The sequence below is a fragment of the Lagenorhynchus albirostris genome, chromosome 2, assembly GCF_949774975.1.
Source record: "Lagenorhynchus albirostris chromosome 2, mLagAlb1.1, whole genome shotgun sequence".
Lineage (NCBI taxonomy): Eukaryota > Metazoa > Chordata > Mammalia > Artiodactyla > Delphinidae > Lagenorhynchus > Lagenorhynchus albirostris.
This window is the reverse complement of record NC_083096.1, coordinates 58805021-58815084: the sequence shown is the minus strand read 5'-3', so window position 1 is coordinate 58815084 and position 10064 is coordinate 58805021.

The following is a 10064-nucleotide window of genomic DNA, read 5'->3' as shown; positions in this document are numbered from 1 at the left end:
ATCTTCCTACACCAACATCTTGAAACCTCTCCTGTTTTGTACTTTTTAAAACGGAAGTCTTATATACCTTTTGTTAAATTTATCCCTAGGATCTTATGTTTCTTGATGTTATTGTAAATGGTACTGCTTAAAAATTTATTTCTAATTGTTCATTGCTAATATATAGAAATGCAATAGATTTTTGTATATTGACTTTATATCATGCAACATTATTAAAATCACTTATTAATTCTAGTAGTTTTCTTATAGTTTACCTTAGGAGTTTTTACATACACAATCATGTCATATGCAAATAAAGACGATTCTTCCTTTTTCCAATTTCTCTTATTTTTTTCTTCTGTCCTTTTGTACAAGCTAGAATCTCCAGTATAAAGTTCAATGGAAGTGATTAAAGTGAACATTTTGTTTAGTTTAGTAAATAGGGCTTGCTTTGCTTTTTAGGGCAAAAGCATTTACTATTTCACTGTTAGGTATAATACTAAGTTTTTTGTAGGTGACTTTTATAAGGTTGCACATGTTTTCTTCTTTTATTAGCTTGCTGAAAGTTTTTATCATAAATGTGTGAAATGCCTTTTCTGCATCTAGTGAAATAATAAGATTTTTCTTCTTTAATTTGTTGATGTGGTGAGTTATATTGAGTAATTTTCAAATGTTAAATAAACTTTGCATTCTGGTGCCAAATCCAATTTGTCATGGTGTATTATCCTCTCCATGTATTACTGGATTCAATTTGCTAATGTTTTGTTAAGGAATTTTACATCTATGTTCATAAGGTATGTTGGTCTGCAGTTTTCATTCCTTTTTTACTTTTCTTTTCTCTGTCTGGTTTTAGTATCAGGGTAATACTAGCCTCATAAAATTAGTTTCTAAGTGTTCCCGCCTCCTCTACTTTTGAAATTTTTGTACAATATTGATATTATTTCTTTTTTAAATGTTTCATAGAATTCACCAATACATCCTTCTGAGTTTGTTCCACGATTCTTTTCTCTGCTGTGTCCATTTTGCTGGTAAACTTACTGAAAGTATTCTCCATCTCCAGTATCATGTTTTTTTCATTTTTAGATTTTCCATTGGACTCTTTTGTATAATATTAATCTCTGTGTTAAAATTCCCCATCTGTTCATGTAAGTTGTTAATTTTTTCATTCGTTTTAAAAAACCTTTTTATCATAATTATTTTAAAGTCCCAGTTTGATAATTCCAACATCTGGGCCATGTCTGGGTTTGTTCCATTTTATAATTTCATTATGGGTTATCTTTTCTTATTTTTTGAGCGTGTCTCATAATTATTGATTGAATGCAAGACACTGAGTAGAAGTATAGTAGATTGTAAGGTAAATAACATTTACTCTCTGAAAAAGGCGTTCCTCTTCTTCTATGAGGTCATTACATGACATTACATTAAACTAGCCTGTGATTTATTGGGTCTGGGTTTTGTGAATGCTTTAATTATGTTCAAGGAACCATAGGTTTCACATTTTCCCAGTTGTGGCCTGATGCTGTCTGGTACTTACTATAAGGCCTGGAGTGCCAAACATATATCTCAGTTCTCCTTTTGTGGCCTCAGAATTTAGCAAGTCTATGCATCTTCACCAAAAGGTAGTCCCTCTCAAAGCTTTTCTTTTTTTTTCCTCCAGAATTAGACTGCTATTGGCAATGCTTGGCAATGCCAAGCATGTTTGGCAATGCTCAGAAGGTAAGAGGGCTTTCTCAGTTCTGCTGCTCCTTCCTTAGATATAGGGAGACTTGTGTACTTGTGTCTTCAGAATGGTGACTCTCTCCATGCTTCTTCACTTCCCTTAGCATCAGACTGCTGTGGTCTAGTGCTTGGTGCGAGGCTTGGAGTGTGTGTGTAGGGGTGGTGGGGAGGTGGAAAGGTTTCACTTGGTTTTCCGTCTCTGCCCTTGACTTAAGCAGCTCCTGCTTGCGTGAGCCTCAGAGGGAACCCCTCTTGGGTCTCTTCTTTCTTTCCCAGTGGCAGACAGCTGCTGTCTTATACGTCGTGCAGGATCCAGAGCACAGAGCATTTCTCTCAGTCTTTCTACTCTGTCCTCAGTCTTAGGCATACCCTGCATGCCTGTGATTTAGCAGATGACTCTCTCAATTCTCCTGCCGTGCTCTTGGTCTTTTTCATGAGCTCTCAGTTAAGGATGAAAGAGTTGAACTATGAACTCTTTTCGTAGTTGTTGAATGTTTCAGACTCTCCTTGTGTCTGGGGCTCTCAGGATCCTATACTGTCACACCAGCCCATGTGTAGCTTTTTGACATTTATTAAAATTTCAATTGTTTTCTTCTTACCCTTCCTTCCCTTCTGCTGCTCTGGCAAAGGAGACACAGTAGTGTGTGCTATGTCTCCTGAGAAGAGCTTGTCACTCTTCTGATTCTAGTTCATTAGGTTAACTTGTGACATCAGATTGAAGCCATTACTTAGCTAATTCACAGTATCATTTACATTTTAGCTCAACCTTCATCTCCTAAGCAAGAGCTTCTATGTTCTAGACTATAAAGTACCCTTGCTTTTCCCTCCCACAGATTTTTGCTCCCCTTCTTTGTTTGTAATCATTATTATACATATATATTAAAAAAAATTTTTTTTAATTAATTAATTTATTTATGGCTGTGTTGGGTCTTCGTTTCTATGCGAGGGCTTTCTCTAGTTGTGGCAAGTGGGAGCCACTCTTCATCACTGTGCGCGGGCCCCTCACTCTAGCTGCTTCTCTTGTTCTCTGTGGAGCACAGGCTCCAGACGTGCAGGCTCAGTAATTGTGGCTCACGGGCCCAGTTGCTCTACGGCATGTGGGATCTTCCCAGACCAGGGCTCGAACCCGTGTCCCCTGCATTGGCAGGCAGATTCTCAACCACTGCGCCACCAGGGAAGCCCTATACATATATTTTTTACTTTTAAAATGGCTGCAGCTTTCTTGAAGGCAGAAATTATGCCTGTCTTAACTCACTCTTATATATTCCAAACCTTAGTGTAGAGTCTGGTATTAGAAGGCACTCAATAAAATATTAGTTGAATTGAATTGAAATTCTCACTTGATTTCCTGGGAGATATTTTGACTTCCTGACTGAATGATAAAGGGAGATGATTTCTTTTTGGATTTGAACATCATCTAAATCCTAATCGTTCCCCTAAAAGTTTAAATTATCATGTCCTTTTATTCCCAATGTTGCTGGGAAGAGCATATGCCTTTGAAGTTAGGATTATGGTCTCTGGCATCATATAGTCTTTGTTTTGTGTCCCATCTCTTCAGCTAGCAGCTAAATGACCTTGGGAAAATTATAATATTTAATGACTCAGAATCTTACTGTCCTCATTCATTAAATGTCACCCATCTCATTGGGTTGATATAAAAATTAATTTAATTAATGTGTACAAAGACCTAGCACCTAGTATACACTCAATAAGTGGCAAGTATTGTCTTCAGTACTTTCTTGTCCTTTCTTTGTTGTTTTTCCAAGAAGGGATGAGAGTTACCATCTATTAAAAGGACTCTCTAAGAAGGAACAAGCAATTATGTGGATTTCCTTCCCCTAGAGCCAGTATGTCACTAAGTTGCTTCTTTTCTTCCTTCTCTTCTTTTCTTTTTCTGGTCTTATCTTAATTAATTCACTCCGGGGCTATTGAATAAAACCAGGCAAAAGAAAGTCAAGAAAGAATCCCTGATGTCAAATATGAGTGTCTCAATATTAATCTACTGAACTTTAATCAGGCAAGAGCTATTTCATCCACTGTGAGGTGGTGCTGATATTTAGGGAGGCTGTGAACTATCCAGAGGCCTAAGTATCCTTTGCTTTCTAAAATTCCAACATGAAGTTAGGTTTACAGACACTGTGGGAGCCCTGAGAGTTAAACCTCCTAACCCTAAAGTAAAGTCAGGGAACTCCTCTGAGAGCTGAAGTCCCTGTATGACCTTTCCAGCTCTTTCTTTGGACTTTATATTTTATATTATATTTTTATATTATATTTTATTATATTATATTTTTTATAATATATTATATATATTTTATATAAATATAAAATTATAAATATTTATATTATATTTTTATATAATATATATATTTTTTATATATAAATATATATATATAATATATATTATATATATAATATATATATATAATATATATAATATATATAATATATATATAATATATATAATATACATATAATATATATATAATATATATAATATATATATATAATATATATATATTTTATATATAAATATAAAATTTATATTATATTTTTTCCTCCTCTAAAAATCTCTCCCCTGACTGTGGGATTGGGGTTGGAGGGACACAAAGAGCAGTTCTGTCTGGATCTGTCTGGGTCTAAGGGTCTCCGATTGTGCTTTGTTCATTCTAGGAACACTTTTTAATTTCTGTGTTGTCAGCATCCGATCTAACTTGTTCAGTCCTCTGGTTTAGCTGCATAAGCGTAGTTTGGCCAATACCACTTGTAAGAAGTAGCCAACCAATACTGGCACAATAATACCACTGTCAGGAGAAGAGTTTGGAGCACATGGCAGCATTCATCAGAAATAGTGTCATGAGTACTAAACCAAATCCTGAATCCAATGGGGCAACCAAAGAATCAAGGTTAGGTTACCAGTGGCCCAAGAAACAGATTAGCATGAAGGAAGTAACAGATGCAGCAAACTGGAAGAAAATCAAGAATGCGGAAAATCAGATCAGTTTTCCAGGCCAAAGTTAGGCACATTAATGATAAGAGTGAAGTTGTTAAGGCAAGAGGAGGACCACAGAAAAATCAGAAAACAGGACAAACAAGGTGGATTGTTAAGCTAGGGTCAGAAACTATAGGTCAGCATCAGGGAGGATGAAAAATCTATTGATTCAGGTGTCCAGCCAAGGGCTGTGTAGAGTCAAGGGGGTAGGTCACTAGTAAAACTAACATTACCTCCAAACCTTAAATACTTGACTGCACCTTGAAGTAGTGTTGTCTGTCCCTTATCCTGTCTTGTTTCAAACTTGCCTATTTCCCCGAAACTTCATGGAAGAGGAACAGAAGTAAGGCCATTAAGTACCTGCCCAAATCTGCTCTACTAATCTCCTCCCCAATCCTAAGTATCTTTTTTGCATTGATGAACCACAGACCTGCCCTATATAGCCTTTAAGTTTCTTGCACCAACTCAGACCCGGAGAGTTGATGGATTGTGATGACAGAGATGGGGATGCTCATTAAAGGTCCATTGGTCCCCCACCTCAGCCCAACCACCCAGTTTTTATTCCTGCTCTCCAAGTTACTCTTGTAGCTGTTTCTTCTGTATTTACCAGCTTATTTCTAAATAACATGCTTCTATTCTATTTCTTGATATTTTTCTGTTTAGATATTATATACTGACATCTTTGTAGTAGAAAATGAACATTTAGATTTCTTACACTCCTGCCTCCCATCCCCACTTCACTTCTACATTTTTCAAAATGTTAAATCATAATTTTTTGTTAAATTCATATTCAGTAATATGAATAATATTCATAGCTGTGCTGTGTAGTTATAATAACTTACATTTTTTATTCTTTTATAACTTTTGGTTTTCTCTGGAATCAGTAAAAACCTCCTTTTTTTAGTTCCTTAGAATTCTATGTACCTATCACGCATTTCTCCTTACACTCTGTTGGTCTCTTCCTACTATATCCAACATATCAGGTAACATATTTATTTCCTCCCAGAGACCTCCACCCTCTTGCTCTAAACTGGCTGGTGATTATCTAGAACTGTAGCATACTTGCCATTGTGGAGGTTCTTTTCACTAGAATCCTGGGGATTTTTTTTCTTCTTTTATCATGATTCCCCATTTTCCTGGATCCTGTAGATTCAAAATACTATATGCCCTATAGTTCCTTTTTCAATAATCACATTCTGCCCTTTAATTTTCATAATGTAAGCTTTGAGCTTCAAGGGTTGGCCAATTTTTTTCCCTCAGTGCTAATAGAGCTCCAATCCTTAGCCTTAAAAATGTCAGGCCTTTCTAACAGTTGGTGAAAAAAATCTGAGACAAATCAAAATGGGAAAATGTTCCCTCATTCCTTACAGTTGCATAAAAGAGAGAATCTCTGCATCATAAAACTCACCCTGATAAAATGATGATTGGAAAAGTTTACAAAAGTCTCAATTTTTACGCTCCTGTCCAGTCTTAAGATTTGAGTAAAACTATATTTGTCTATTATATTATTTGTTTAAAACTGTTCTTAGAAGTATTATTCCTACAAAAAATCTTAAAAGACACCCGGATAGAATTTATTGCTATGTCCTATGAAATAGATCATATTCTTTCCAAAATCTACAGATCTGACTGGTTGTCCTATTTACTAATTTGTCAACCTGTCAGTAATATTCAAATAATAGTATTCAGTAATAGTATTCAAATAATATTCAAATGGACATGTCTTTTTGTGTTGAAAACTATAAGTACTTCTGAAGTTTATTTGTTTAGCTAGAAAAAGATTATAAGTGAAAAAGAATTCATGATGCTGTTGTGTTTTTTATTCAGTCAAAATTGTAAGAGTTTTGTCTAATTTAGAATCAGCAATCCCATGTCTCCCTCTTGGTTTACACTCTCATTTTGGTGTAGCACACTTTTTAGTATCTTCCTTTAGTGAAATGGTCCATGGGAGGTAATTTGTGGTGCCTTCTTCCATGTCAAAAATGACATTATTCTTCCTTCATGTCACAATGGATGGTTTCGTTGTGTATTTGTATTTTAGTATTGAAATAATTTTTTCTCGCAATTTTGAAAATCTTCCTCTGTTATTGTCTTCTAGCCGCCACTGCTGCCATTCATAAGTCTGGTGATGGTGGTCTGAACGATCATCATCTCTCACCTGTTTACTGCAGAAACCTCCTGACTGGTCCCCCCCTTGCTAAAGTCCGTTCTCAACACAGCAGCAGGGTGATCTGATCCTTTTTTAAAAAGAAGTCATATCATGAGACTCTTCTGCCCAAAACCTTATGATGACTCCCTGCCTCACTCAGAGCACCATTAATGTCCTTCCAGGCCCTGTGTTCCCCGTTCGCATGTTTACTGTCCTTCCCCATGTTTACTCTGCTCCAGGCACAGTGGCCTCCCAGCTGTTCCACAGACATGTCAGATATGCTACCGCTTTTGCACTGGCTGCTCCTCGGCCAGGAAGGCTCTTCACCCAGACCTCTGCAAGGTGGATGCCTTCACTTCCTTCAAGCCTTTGCTAAAACACACCTGGCTAAGGAAAACTATCTTGATTATCCTGTTTAAAACTACATGCCATTTTCCTCTCTTTTCACTCCAAATCTTACTTATCCTGCTCTATTTTTTTATGGCACTTATCAACTTCTAACAAGCTGTAATATGTACTTTTATATTTTGTCTCTTTTGTAGACTCTAGGAGGGCACAGAATTTCTTTATCTATTGTGTCACTGTTATAGCACCACTACCAAATCAGTACAGTCGGTGTACAGTAAATGTCATTTGAATGAATAAACTGAAGAGTGATGATTATATCCTTCTTCCATATAATGTGACAGAAGCCATTCATTTTAGTAACATTTCTGAGGCAGAGGTTATATATACAATCAAACTTTTCATCATTTTACTCCTTCCATCTGTTTTCCATATTGTAGATAAAATAATCTTTCCAAAATGCAAACCTGGTAATGTTAGCCCCGTCTCCACCTTCTTCCCTTTGGCTTAAGATGTCCTAAATGGCTTTCTATGTTTTTAGATTTGACAGAATTCTTTGACACAGTTTATAAAGCTCTGCACAGACTGCTTCTTGCCTAAGCCAGAGGGCCTTTGCATAAGCTGTTCCCTCTTCTTGGAATGCTTTTCCCTCCTTTCTTTGCTCAGTTATCTCCAGGATCAAAGCCACATCCTAACAGTGGAGGAGAGAGCCTGGAGATAGGACCAGACAAGGGGGTCTGAGCAGGCTCCTTTGATTTGTTGGGGAGTAAACATATAAAATTTTAATGTTTCAGATAGGCAGGATAAATAAATTCTAGAGATCTAATGAATAGCAAGATGACTATAGTTAATAATACTGTATTGTAGGGAATTCCCCGGCAGTCCAGTAGTTAGGGCTCAGCAGGCCCATGTTCCATCCCTGGTCAGGGAAATAAGATCCTACAAGCTGTGCAGCACAGCCAAAAAAAAAGAAAAGAAAAGAAAAGAAAAGCAACTATATTGTGTATTTGAAATTTGTGAAGAGAGTAGATCTGTTTTTTTTTCCGTTCTCACCAAAAAAAAAAAAAAAAAAGAAAAGGTAACTGTGAGGTGATGGCTATGTTAATTAGCAAACATTTCACAATGTATATGTATATGAAAGCATCACATTGTACACCTTAAATATTTTTATATACTTTTTATTGGTCAGTTGTACCTCAATAAACTCAGGGAAAGAAAAAAGTTACCACCCATTCACACTGCTTCTTCTAATATCTTTTAATCCTGGTCTTAAAAACTATTAAATCAATTAATTATGTTAAAAAAAAACAGACACTCTGTTTTACTTTAATGAGAAGCAGCTGTCTTTCCCTTTCCCTTCTAGTTAACTCCTGCTTATTCCTGAGATCTCAGCTCAGCTGTGACTTTCTCAGGGCAGTGGTCCCTAAATAGATCATCTCTACCTTTGACAGGCTCTCATGGCCTGTGTGCTTCTCCTTCTCGGCACTCGTCATAGAGACGCATCCTTTCACAAGGCTCTGATTACCTGGCTACTTTCTATTGCTTCCTAGACTGTAAACTTCAGGAGGATAAGGGACTGAGGATACTTTTGTTCACTATTTGACTCGAGTGCCTAGTACAGTATCATGGTAGGTGATCAAAAAATTATTTTTAATTTTTTAAATGTTTAAATGTTTGGCCTCGTCATGCCGCTTGGAGGATCTTAGTTCCCCACCAGCGATTAAACCCAGGCCCTGGCAGTGAAAGTGCTGAGTCCTAACCACTGGACTGCTGGGGAATTCCCTCAAAAAATATTTTTAAATGAATGCATGGGTGTAAAATTGTCTGTTTAGTCATTGACTTTCATTCTGTATTAGATCTTATCCAACCACCAATGTTCCACGATTCCTCCAAACTGTTAGCGTTCTAAACTTTAGGGCTTGCTCTCTCTCCCTCAAGTGATACACACCAAATTCTACAAAGTCATAGCAGCTCTGCATATATCTGCTCTTCAGCTGGTCTTCCTCTAGTTCTTAATAATTGCCTCATGTGGATCTTCAAAACTGGAATCTTGACTTCAATCACTGTAATTGAATATTAATTTTATATTATTGTGGGGTCACTTTGGCTAAAGCTGATTTTAAATGTGGTTCTAGAGTTGTCTAACTTTAAGAATCACCAAATTTTCTGCTTCCTAAAAATGTGTGTATTCTAACTTTTTAAAAATTTGGTAAAATTGCTCGGACTTTCATATATCTCAAGAACTGACTACGCCTTTCAGGCCTTAGTAAAAACTTTCAAAATCTTGATAAAAGAAGTGTTGGAGCTGAGGATAGGAATAGGGAATGAGTGATGGAAAAAAGGAAAAGCAAGGTGAGCACAGAGTAGAGAAGCGAAGCCAGGAATTTTTTCACACCAGGTTTCTAATTCTTTCTATAGAATATGTGGAAGTGTAAAAAATTTATTGTCTTCTGATACTTGGCTTCTGACATTTGGCTTCAAGATTCATTTTAGTTTTGAGAGGGAAGAATTCTCCATATAATGATGATTTTACTGATCTAGTCAGCAAGTCCAGGTGTTGTTTTTCTACCAGAGGTGATGGATTTGCTGTGATCTAGCCATAATCTGTTAGTCCCAGTACTGGCAAGTTGCACAGATTTACAAAAGAGGTGAGTCAATTAGGAATCCAGCCTGCAGTTAAGAAGTAAAACAAAAGTTAGAAGGCTTCCTTTGGCTTCAAATGCAAGTCTGTCTTGCTTACTCTCTAGATACCCTGGATGTATGCATACATATGCAAATATAGAGATGTACTGTTTTAAATTATGTCACTGAACCCATCAGTATTCACAACTGCACAAAATATACATAGTGGCCAAAGTATGATTAAAATCAGCCTGGGAAAAG